The sequence below is a fragment of the Danio rerio genome, chromosome 25, assembly GCF_049306965.1.
Source record: "Danio rerio strain Tuebingen ecotype United States chromosome 25, GRCz12tu, whole genome shotgun sequence".
NCBI classification, from domain to species: Eukaryota; Metazoa; Chordata; class Actinopteri; order Cypriniformes; family Danionidae; genus Danio; species Danio rerio.
In genome coordinates this window covers 1,190,001-1,202,500 of record NC_133200.1, presented here as the reverse complement: position 1 = coordinate 1,202,500, position 12,500 = coordinate 1,190,001, and the positions used below count along the sequence as shown (strand labels likewise).

At 33.5% G+C, this 12,500-nt stretch overlaps 1 protein-coding gene across 1 annotated transcript in view; it reads left to right on the top strand.

The window, feature by feature from the left end:
• The window catches only part of twf1a (twinfilin actin-binding protein 1a), a 606,573-nt gene that overhangs the window by 136,210 nt on the left and 457,863 nt on the right, over window positions 1–12,500 (top strand). The gene's annotated exons all lie outside the window — the stretch shown is intronic.

The window sequence follows — 12,500 nt, the reverse complement described above, 5'->3', positions numbered from 1 at the left end:
AAACAAGACAAAAATACTAATTATGAAATGATTTTTGCAGTGTTACACAGACTTATTTTAATATTTTTATGGACTTTTAGAATAAGTAGAAAATGCAATGACTGTTTGATTTTCAGACACATTTCACACACAAGTGGATCATTTCAAACTATGGAGGTTTTTTAAAGCAGAATACAAAAATGAAAAGGGTAATGGCAACTTTTTGTCCAACTCTGACTTTCTTACGATTTTGAGTTACAGGCTTGTGATTGTTTACGTCTCAAATTTAAAAAAAAACATTGAAATTGCAAAATAGAAATTCAAAAATGTTAAACAGAATTGTGACACTTCAAAATTGTGAGATTCAATGTAAAAATGCTATTCTGTGTTGTGTGATGAACTCTTTGTAAGATACAAGCGTCTAAATTGCAAAAAATGTCAGAATTGCAAAAAAGTAAAAACTGAGAAAAATCAGAATTGTGGAAACATGGGAATTGTGAAAAGCTCAGAAATGCCAAAAAAAATCAGATTTGCAAAAAACGTCTGAATTGCATAAAACGCAGAATTACAAAAACACGTGAGAACTGCAAAGAAAGTAAAAACTGTGAAAAAATGTCAGAATTGCGTAAATGCAGAACGACAAAAACATGTCAGAATTACAAAAAAGTCATAATTGTAAAAAATGTTAGAATTGCAAACATTGTCAGAATTGCGGAAAACGTTGAAATTGTGGAAAACATCAGAATTGTGAAAAGCTGAGAATTGCAAAAAAAAAAGTTAAAATTGCGAAATGAAAAGTCAGAATTGCGGACAAAAAAGTCATAATTGCGAAAAATCTGCATTTTGGAAAATGTCGGAATTGCAGAAAACGTCAAAATTGCTGGAAAAATATCAAAATGACAAAAAACGTCAAAATGTCAGATTTGCAAAATAAGTCAAAACTTCAAAAACAGTCAGAATTGCAGAAAATTTCAGAATTGCTGAAATCACCTGAATTGCAGAAAACGTTGAAATTGTGAAAAGCACAGGATTGCAAAAAAAATGACAGAATTGTGGAAAATGACTGAAAGTGAGGTACAAAGTGATGAATGTGAGACGTCTGAAATGCAAAAAAAAAGAAAAAGCAAGAAAGAATTGTACGATGCAGACTAAGAATTGTGAAAAACATCAGAATTGCAAGATAAGAAGTGAAAATTGGTGGATTTAGAGTGAGAATTGCAAGGAAAGGGAAAAAAGCTAGAATTGTGAAAAACATCGTAGTTGCAAAACGTATATAAATTGAGTCAAAATTGCAAAAGTCAAAATTGCAAAAAAAAATAAAATAAAATTGGGAGTGAGGTAAAAGGTGAAGATATCAGAACTGTAAAAAGTAAAAACTGCAAGATACAAACTGAATCATAAAAATATCAGAATTGTAAAAAAAAACATCAGAATTGAAGGATATAAACCGTTACAAACAGTCAGAATTGCAAAAAAAAAGCAAATATAAAACAATGTGAGATAAAATGTTAACACTGAAAGACCTAATTACGCAATAAAAAGCTGAAGTTACGAGAGAACAAAGTAAAAACTGCAAGATACAATCTCAGAAATGAGGAAAAAACCTTCAGAATGGTAAAAAAAACATTGCAATTGCAATATATAAATTTAAAGTTACAAAAAGTCAGAATTGTGATTAAAAAAAGACAAACTAAAAATTGCAAAAAAATAAAACAAAGGCTGAAAGTCATAATTACGCAATAAAAAGTTTGTTATACGAGAGAAATAAAAGTAAAAAATGCAAGATACAAACTCAGAATTAAGGGACTGTGAAATATAAATAAATTGTGAGTTGCAAAAAGTCGAAAGGAGTCGAGAGTTGCGAGAAAAAAAAACTAAAAGGTGCAAAAATAAAACAAAGGGAGGTATAAAGTGAAGACTAAACATCAGAATTGCGCAATTAAAAACATTGGAATTTCAAGATATAAACAGATTGTGAGTTGAAAAAAAAGATTGAATGTCAGAATTGTGCAATAAAAAGTTAAAATTGTGAGAGAAAAAAAGTCAAAACTGCAAGATACAACGGCAGAATTGTGGAAAAATATCAGACTTTCATGATATAAATTGTTAAAAAAAAGTCAGAATTTAGCAAATAAAACTCAAATGTGCGAAAAGAAAACAAAATACAGTATAAAGTGAATGTAGTAAACAGTTAAAGTTGCGAGAAATGAAAAGTCAACTTCAAATTGTTTGAATTAATCAAGAATCGAGCTATAAAGTCAGAATTGCGAGAAAAAGTTGCAATTAGCCTTTTGCATTTAAAAAATATTTAAATAAGCTTTCATATAAAAGTCATAGTCATTCGCACACAAATAACTGCAGTGACGAAAGAAAAGCTGAAAAGTCGAGTCGAGTGAATATGAGAATGTTTATTTGTGGCTATTCGAGTCGCAGTGTGGACGTGAAAAGAAAACCTGTCGTAATGAAGTGTATTATATTGACATGATCTTTATTTGTGATGTATTAAAGTGCTTTATAGGAGGTTTGTACTTGAAATCTACGCTTGCATTTCAGGCATGCAGAAGAAGCTGTAGGCGATGTAAAATACAATACAATTAAAAAGGCTTTTTAATGCTGTGATGGTTAGGGTTTGCTGTAAATGACTGTCGGGTTTGTCGTCCTGATGTTTTGTACATATTGAAGTTTGTTCGTCCTGCTCATGATTTCAGTCACGCTGTAGGAAATGTAGATGTTTTGTATAACTTTCTTTCTGACACAAAAACAGACGAGAGGTTAAAAGGTCAAACTAATAATAATAAATAAATAAATAAATAAACTTTCACCGGAGTCTCTTCAATTTGTGTGTGAGGAGTTCAGGTTTATTTAGTAGGATTTACTGTCACAGAAACTCTTTTTAAGGGCCTGAGAGATCTTTTCGATTCTGTACTTGTTTAAATATGTGTCATTTAAATATGTTAATGTAGCTAGTTTTTTCATTGCAAGATCTTGAAAAGACCATACTTCATTTAAATATGTAAATATGTGTCATTTAAATATGCTAATTTAGCTAGTTATATAATTGCAAGATCTTTAAAATACTGTAATTGATTTAAATATGTTAATATGTGTCATTTAAATATCTTAATTTGGCTATTAATATCTTTTTTTGAAGTCATAACTTTTAATTCTTAAAATCCATTAATTAATTAAAATATGTAAATATGTGTCATTTAAAAATCTTAATGTAGCTAGTGATATCATTGCAAGATCTTGAAAATAATGTAATTCATTTAAATATGTTAATCTGGCTATTAGTATCTTTTTTGAAGTCAATATAACATTATTTTAATTCTTAAAATCCTTTAATTAATTTAAAAATGTAAATATGTGTCATTTAAATATGTTAATCTGGCTAGTAATATATATTTTTAAGTCAATATAACATTTTATTTTTTTTTAATTCATAAATTAATTTAAATATGTAAATGTGTCATTTAAATATGTTAATCTGTCTGGTAACACCGTTGCAAGATCTTGAAAATTCTGCAATTGGTTTGAATATTTAAATATGTGTAACTGAAATATGTTAATCAAGATAGATTAAAGATGTTAATTTATCTTTGAAAGATCTTGAAAATTCTGTAATTGATTTAAATATGTTAATATGTGATTTTAATCTAACTACTATTAATTTAAAAAAAATCAATATAACGTTTAAATTTAAAAATCTTTCATTTAAATATGTAAATATGTGTCATTCAAATATGTTAATTTGGCTAGTAATGTCTTTTTTGAAGTCATTATAACATTATTTAAATTCTTGAAAATTCATTAAGTAATTTAAATATGTAAATATGTGTCATTTAAATATGTTAATCTGGCTTGTAATATCGTTGCAAGATCTTGAAAATTTTGTAATTGATTTAAATATGTAAATATGTGTCATTTAAATATGCTAATCTAACTAATAATTTATTTTTATTATTTTTAATTTAATTTTATTTTTAATTTTATTTTTAATTTATTTACTTTTAATTCTTGAAAATTCGTTCATTAAAATAATTTAAATGTGTCATTTAACTATGTTAAATCTGGCTAGTAAATATGAAAGATCATGAAAATTATGTAATTAGTTAAAAAATGTGTCATTTAAATATTTTAATCTGTCAATTGTTATCTTTTTTGCAGTCAATATAGTATTTAAATTTTTGAAAATACTGTATTTAATTTAAATATGTAAATATGCATAATTTAAACAGGTTATTCTGGCTAATAATATTATTTTTTAAATCAGTATAACATGTATTTAATAATTTATTTTATTTTATTATTTACATTATTTCCTATAATATTTATTTAGTCATTTTAATAATTATTAATTGTTAATACAAAATCAAGACCTTCTCGCACCACAAATGATAACTATTACAGAGTTGTGTAAATCATTTAAGAGTGTATGTTTTAATTGCAGTGATTATGATGACATAATAATGATTGCTGTCATTGTTTTAAAAGCCTCAAAGTTAACATGTTTCATTAGATTTATCGGTTCAGTTGTTACTCTCTGTAGTGTGTTGTCTTTGTTTATCCAGTTGGGGGCGACAGAAAGTCAAAAATGGCCTTTGTTTTCAGCCACTGGAGCTCAGCAGTGTTTGAAGGAAACCTGACATGAAGAGTGGATGAAGATCAAATAAAGGAAGCTTTCACATGTGGAGTTTTCCAGTTTAAGAAAATGCCTTGAATCATTATCAGCCGCATTATAAGTGGAAGTATTATATATATATATAAACGTGTGTGAGTTTGTGTGCTTATGCATGTTTGTGTGTGTGTGTGTGTGTGCATGCATGTGTCTGTGTGTGTATATGCGTGTGTGTATCCATGTGAGTGATTTTGTGTGTGTGTGGGTGTATGTGTGTGTTTATATGCATGTTTTTATGAGTTTGTGTCTACCTCTGTGAGTGTGTGTTTGTGTGTGTGCATGTGTGGGTGTATGCATGTGTCTGTGTGTGCATAAACGCGTGTGCGTGGGTATGCATGTTTGTGTGTGTATGCGCATGTGTGTCTATGTACTTGTGTGTGTGTGTGTGTGTATGTGTTTGATGGTCTGATGTGGGAATCTGCAGTGACACACCTGGTTCCTCGAGGCCTTAAACTGCCTGATCTGAGGTCAGTAATTCCTGGAATGTTGCTGGTCTGAGAGTGTAGGGGTCACAGAGAGACGGATCTGACCCCAGCAGCTCAATCTGACTGACGTTACTCAAACAACAGAACCGGCAGACTCATACGGGTTTATAAAGTCATGAGGGTGAAATCCCAGAACACTCACCAAAGTTTCCTCACACGCTTCACTGTCACTGCTTTCAGAAAACCAACACATGGAAATGCTGTAAAAACGACCCTGTCTTCTTTTGATACACACATTTCTCAACTCCTTAATCTTTTAAGCTACAACCACCAAACCTGACTTTACAATCTGAAGATTCTCAACAACTACCCAGAACACCATAGCAACCACCGAGAATACATAAAAAAATAACAAATAAAAAGATAGTGTTTTAACATTAACTACAGTAGCAAACACCCCAAGTATCTTATCAAACTGCCTAGCAACCACTAAAAATACACTTGAAACTACCTATCAGAACACCCTAGCAAAACCATCATTACCCAGAATGCCATAGTTAGTTGACCAATCTTTTAAATACTTCAAACTACACTAGCAACACAGGTGTTGTAGGTGGTTGCCAGGCTATTGCTACAGTATATGGTTGCTAAGGTGTTCAGAGTGATTATTTTCACTGTTGTTATGCAGTTTCTAGGGTATTGTATGTTGTGTCTATGGCATTGCTACAGTATAGTGTTGCTAAGGTGTTCAGGATATTTTTAGGAGGTTGCTATGCAGTTTCTAGGGTGTTGTGAGTGGTTGCTATGGCATTGCTACAGTATAATGTTGCTAAGGTGTTCAGGATGTTTTTAGGCTGTTGCTATGCAGTTTCTAGGGTGTTGTGGGTGGTTGCTATGGCATTGCTGAAGTATAGTGTTGCTAAGGTGTTCAGGATGTTTTTAGGCTGTTGCTATGCAGTTTCTAGGGTGTTGTGGGTGGTTGCTAGGATATTGCTACAGTATATGGTTGCTAAGCAACCACTAAAAATACCCTTAAAACTACCTATCAATACACCCTAGCAAACCCATTATTACCCAGAATGCCATAGTTAACAAACTTTTAAATACTCCAAAATACACTAGCAACGCCCTACAACACCTTAACAACTGCCCAGCAATCAGTAAGGATACAGTTGAAACAGCCTATTAACACCCTAGCAACAACCCAGTTTATCAAAGCAACAATTTAAATTAAATACAAGTTAAAACACTACCTAGCAACCACTAACAATACCCTGGAAACCACCTGTCAACACCCAACATATCAACCACGCACTAACATCACAGAGTATCTTAGCAACAAGTTAATTAATCAGTCTATTCTGGGTGATTGTTAGGGGGTTGATAAGATCTTAGAATATCCTAGCAACAAACAACCACCTACAGTACTCTTGGAACTGCCTAGCAACCAAACAGAACATCATATCAACCACCTAGCAACATATAGATTCCAAGCAAAGTCTTTTCTGCAGTTTGTACAGTGAAGACATTCAGAAATAACTCTTTATAACTCAATAAGAGTGTTAGAAAAACATTGTTGGCTCATTTTTGTGTTATAATCTGTTCTGCCGGCTGGACGCATTTAAAACGATGACATAAGACTCTGAAAACGGCTTCATGCGTGTCTGTTCTTCTGTGAAACACAGCAGTCAAACCACTACAGTAAAAGTGTCTTTATGAGCTGTTTGTGGTGTCAGTGGAGCGACTCAAAGGACATCAGGGGAGAAAAATAACACTGCAGTGAATTTGTGGTCAATGAGAGCACGGTATTTCCCACTCGAGATGTTTTAAAAGAGGCTGCTGGCATCATTAAACACTCTTAACTAGAAGCTGAACACGCAATATACAGATACAAACTCACCGGCCACTTTAATAGGTACAGAGTTTGACGTCAACAACATGAAAGCATGGATCATCCTGCCTTGTATCAGCGGTTCAGGCTGGTGGTGGTGGTGTAATGGTGTGGGGGGGATTTTCTTTGGGTCCATTAGTACCAATTGAGCATCAACGCCACAGCCTACCTGAGTATTGCTGCTGACCATGTCCATCCCTTTATGAGCACAGTGTCTCCATCTTCTGATGGCTACTTCCAGCAGGATAACGCAGCATGTCATAAAGCTCAATCATCTCAGACTGCTGAACATGACGATGAGTTCACTGTACTCAAATGGCCTCCACAGTCACCAGAGCTCAATCCAATAGAGCAGCTTTGGGATGTGGTGGAACGGGAGATTGGCATCATGGATGTGCAGCCGACGAATCTGCAGCAACTGTGTGATGCTATCATGACAATATGGAGCAAAATCTCTGAGGAATATTTCCTTGCTGAATCTACGCTTCCAAGGATTAAGGCAGATCTGAAGGCAAAAGGGGTCCAACCCGGTACTAGTAAGGTGTACCTAATAAAGTGGCCGGTGAGTGTGTGCACTTTTACACTCAACATGGAGGGAATTTGATTGGACAGTTTGATCTCTCTTGTTACTCATTGGCAGGAAACGCTGCTTTATTCACAAATGTTGTATGCCGTGTGTGTGTGTGTGTGTGTGTGTGTGAGTGAGTGTGTGATGTACCATAGATGTGCCTTTAAAATAAATCACTGCATTTCGAATGATCTTATGAAGTGAATTATATTCTATTATTCTATATTTTGTTCGTCATCAGTCTCCTCCACCCTCTGCTGAACACAAACTCTGTGTTTAGTTTTTCTGAGGTGGATCCAGAGCATTGCTGAGTTCTCAGAGCTCACATTCTCTCTGGAGCACTTTAATAACATCAATATTAACATCACTGAGAGTCTGAGAGTGCAAGAGCCCGAGCTTCAGGTTAAAGTTGGATCAGTTTGTGTTGCTGATTCACTGATCTTCACTGAAAAGTTTCTACAATAAAGTGTTGATTTTGACAGGTTAGTGGAACAACACAGGGGTGTGCAATAATACACTGTTTTTATTAGCAATATATCAATTATTTGTTTTTATTTGGGCGGTTGCTAGGGCATTACTATACGATTGTTAAGACATCTGAGTGTTTTTAGGTTGTCTAGGGTGTTTTTAGTTGCTAGGGTGTTGCTGCAGTATATGGTTTGCAAGATGTTCAGAGAGCTTATAGCCCATTGTTACATGGTTTCTAATGTGTTGTGGGTGGTTGTTGGGGTGTTGCTACAGTATTTGGTTGCCAATAGTGTTTTAGGCTGTTGTTATGCTGTTTTTAGGGTGTTGTTGGGTGGTTGCAAGGGTACTGCCAAGACATATGGCTGTTAAGCTGTTTGGAGTGTTTTTTGGCTGCTTATGCTGTTTCAATAGTGTTGTGGGTTGTTGCTATGGCATTAATTACAATATATGGTTGCTAAGGTGTTCAGTGTATTTATGCAGTTTCTAGGGTGATATGGGTGGTTGCCAGGGTATTGCTACAGTATGTGGTTGCTAAGGTGTTCAGAGTGATTCTTTTGGCTGTTGTTATGCAGTTTCTAGGGTGTTGCCAGGGTATTGCTACAGTATATGGTTGCTAAGGTGTTCAGAGTGATTCTTTTGTCTGTTGTTATGCAGTTTCTAGAGTGTTGTGGGTGGTTGCCAAGGTATTGCAACAATATATGGTTGCTAAGGTATTCAGAGTGTTTTTAGGCTGTCATTGTGCAGTTTCTAGGGTGTTCTTGGTTGCTAGGGTATTGTTACAGTATATGGTTGCCAAGGTATTGAGAGTATTTTAATCTGCGTGGTTCCTAGTGTACTCCTAAGACGTATGGCTGTTAAGCTGTTTGGAGTGTTTTTTGGCTGCTTATGCTGTTTCTGGAGGGTTGTGGGTGGTTGCCAGGGTATTGCATCAGTTTATGGTTACTGAGGTGTTCAGAGTGTTTTCTGGCTGTTGTTCTGCAGTTTCTAGGGTGTTGGTGGGTGGCTGCCAGGGTATTGCTACAGTATATGGTTGCTAAGGTGTTCAGAACGATTATTTTCACTGTTGTTATGCAGTTTCTAGGGTATTGTAGGTAGTTGCTATGGCATTGCTACAGTAAAGTGTTACTAAGGTGTTCAGGATGTTTTTAGGCTGTTGCTATGCAGTTTCTAGGGTGTTGTGGGTGGTTGCTATGGTATTGCTACAGTATATGGTTGCTAAGGTGTTCAGAATGTTTTTAGGCTGTTGCTATGCAGTTTCTAGTGTGTTGTGGGTGGTTGCCAGGGTATTGCATCAGTTTATGGTTACTGAGGTGTTCAGAGTGTTTTCTGGCTGTTGTTCTGCAGTTTCTAGGGTGGTGGTGGGTGGCTGCCAGGGTATTGCTACAGTATATGGTTGCTAAGGTGTTCAGAGTGATTATTTTGGCTGTTGTAATGCAGTTTTAGGGTGTTGTGGGTTGTTGCTAGGGTATTGCTAAGTAACTTGGTTGCTAAATTGTTTACATTGTTTTTCTTTTGGCTGTTGTTATGCAGTTTCTAGGGTGTTGTTGTTGGTTGCTAGGGTATTGCAACAGTATATGGTTGCTAAGGTGTTCATAGTGTTTATTGGCTGTTATGCAGTTTCTAGAGTGTTGAGCGTGGTTGCTAGAGTATTGCCACAGTACATAGTTGCCAAGGTATTCAGAGTGTTTTCAGGCTGTCATTGTGCAGTTTCTAGAGTGTTTTTGGTTGCTAGGGTATTGTCACAGTTTATGGTTGCCAAGGTATTCAGAGTATTTTAGTCTGTTGTTATGCCATTTTAAGGCTGTTCTGGGTGGTTGCTAGTGTTCTGTCAAGACATATGTCTGTTAAGCTGTTTGTAGTGTTTTTTTTTGGCTGTTGTTATGCAGTTTCTAGGGTGTTGTGGGTGGTTGCTGTAGCATTGCAACAGTATATGATTACTTAAGTGTTCCGGGTGTTTCAGGCTGCTCTGCCATTTCTACTGTGTTGTGGGTGGTTGCCAGCATATTGCTACAATATATGGTTACTAAGATATTCAGAGAGTTTTCAGGCTGTTGTTATGCAGTTTAGGGTGTTGTGGGTGGTCGTTAGAGTATTGCTACAATTTATGTTTGCCAAGGTGTTCAAAGTGTATCTAGGCTGTCATGCAGTTTGTATGGTGCTGTGGATGGTTGTTTTCAGGTTGTTGTTATGCAGTTTCAGGGTGTTGCTACATTATATGATTGCTAAGATGTTCAGAGGGTCTACAGCCCATTGTTATGCAGTTTCTAGTGTATAGTAGTTAAATGCTAAGGCATTGCTACAGTATAGGGTTGCTAAGGTGTTCATGATGTTTTTAGGCTGTTGCTATGCAGTTTCTAGGATGTTGTGGGTTGTTGCTTGGGTATTGCTACAGTATATGGTTGCTAAGGTGTTCAAAATGTTTTAGGCTGTTGGTATTCAGTTTCTAGGGTGTTGTGGGTGGTTGCTAGGCCATTACTTTAAGGTTGCTAAGAGTATTATTGTGCACTTTCTTGGGTGTTGTGAGTGGTTGCTAGGGCCTGGCAAGAGTAAATGGTTGCTAAGGTGTTCAGAGTTTATTCCCGTAGGAAACGCTTGTGTTTTTCTTGCAGATTCTTTAGATCTAAAACAGAATCTTGATAAATTGAGCAGATGTGGTGTAGTAATTCTCCCCTAGTAAATATTAGCTTCATATCTTGTGTCTGTTTCTCCTGATAAACTGTGATTTATCCATCCGCCGTGGACATAAAGAGCAGCTAATCCGCCGTCTCTGTCAGCTAACTGTTTAATGAGCTCAAGTATTGATTGAGGCCATAAAATGACAGACAGCACATATATATTCACTGAACTTTACCGTGTTTTCATTGGCAGATAAATGTCTTTGTGCGGTAACAAATTCTCTGCTGTTTTTTCCAGGAACGGAACGGATCGGATCTGAGCGGTGAGGTAATTTATGGTGTGAAAAACAGGTGAAGACTTTTATTAACCTGGTGATTTGATACAGGGCAGAGATTAGACGCGCACGGTAATGACCAGAACATCTGCTTTTGATCATCTCAACCTACAGAATGAGTCAAGCATGTTTCTGTGGAGGGAAAAAAACTCAAATCACTGAAATAAAAATCGCAATGATAGAGAACAGGAAAAAGAAAGAACAAAATTTCCTTACTTTTTTGCTTTTGCATTAAAAAATACATATTATATGTGCTTAATATCAGAATATATTATAAAATTTTAATAATTAGCCAATACTAATCAGTATTGTGGAGCAAAATAAATATACATTAGTAAATTAGCATAATTAGCAGCAATAAAAAATCTCAGCATCTATAAATTAGCATTATGAGAAATATGTAATATATAGAAACATGATATACAAATATATAAAGAAGAAAAGAGTATTTTGTTTTGTTAAAAAACAATTAATAATTTTTAGTACCTCTGTCATTGATTTCTTTTAATTGTTTGCATAAATAAATTTGCATTATTTATATGAACACATAAATTCCTATTTCCTAACACCCATTAAAAATGTTCAAAAAGTTCTTTCAAAATTATGACAAAAATGTTTTACCCGAAGCTGGGTTTAAAAAAAGCCTGTGTGTTTTTAAGTGTTTATAATGCAAAAATTACCAAAAACCCAATGTGAAAATATATTGTAAATCAATGAAACTAAATATATATATATAGGCGGTATATGAGCTTTTACAGTGTATCTTGGTTGTTTTTTACATTGTTTGATTTATTTCCTTTGCATTATTTACATGTAAATTTGGCAGAGTCCCAAAATATAATATATAATGCAATAAAGCAAAAACACTGCAACACCTACAGTTTTTGTGTTGATTAGTTCAAATATCAAGAAGCAAAAGGTATTTTCGTTTTCAGAAAAAAAAAATAATAAAGTGAGCTTTTCTGTTAAACATCTTATATCAAACTGAAAACAAGATTATTTCATCAACACTATTGGCAGATTATTTATCTTTTGAAAAAATATATGTTTATTTATTTATTTATTTATTTATTTACTTATTTATTTACTTACTTATTTTTTATTTACTTATTTGTTTACTCATTACCTTATTTAATTACTTACATATGTATTTATTTACTTATTCATTTACATATTTATTTACTTATTTTCTATTTATTTACTTTTTTACCTATTTTTTGTTAATTTACTTATTTACCTATTATTTAATTATTTACTTGTTATTTATTTATTTATTTACCTATTTTTTATTTATTTACTTATTATTTATTTATTTATTTGCCTATTTTTATTTATTTATTTATTTTATTTACATATTTATTTATTTACTTATTTACCTATTTTTTTATTTATTTACTTATTTGTTTACTTTTTTAACATACTTATTTATTTACTTATTTTTTATTTATTTACCTATTTTTTATTTATTCACTTATTTACTTATTTTTTTATTTATTTACCTGTTATCATTTATTTATTTATTTATTTACTTATTTATTTGC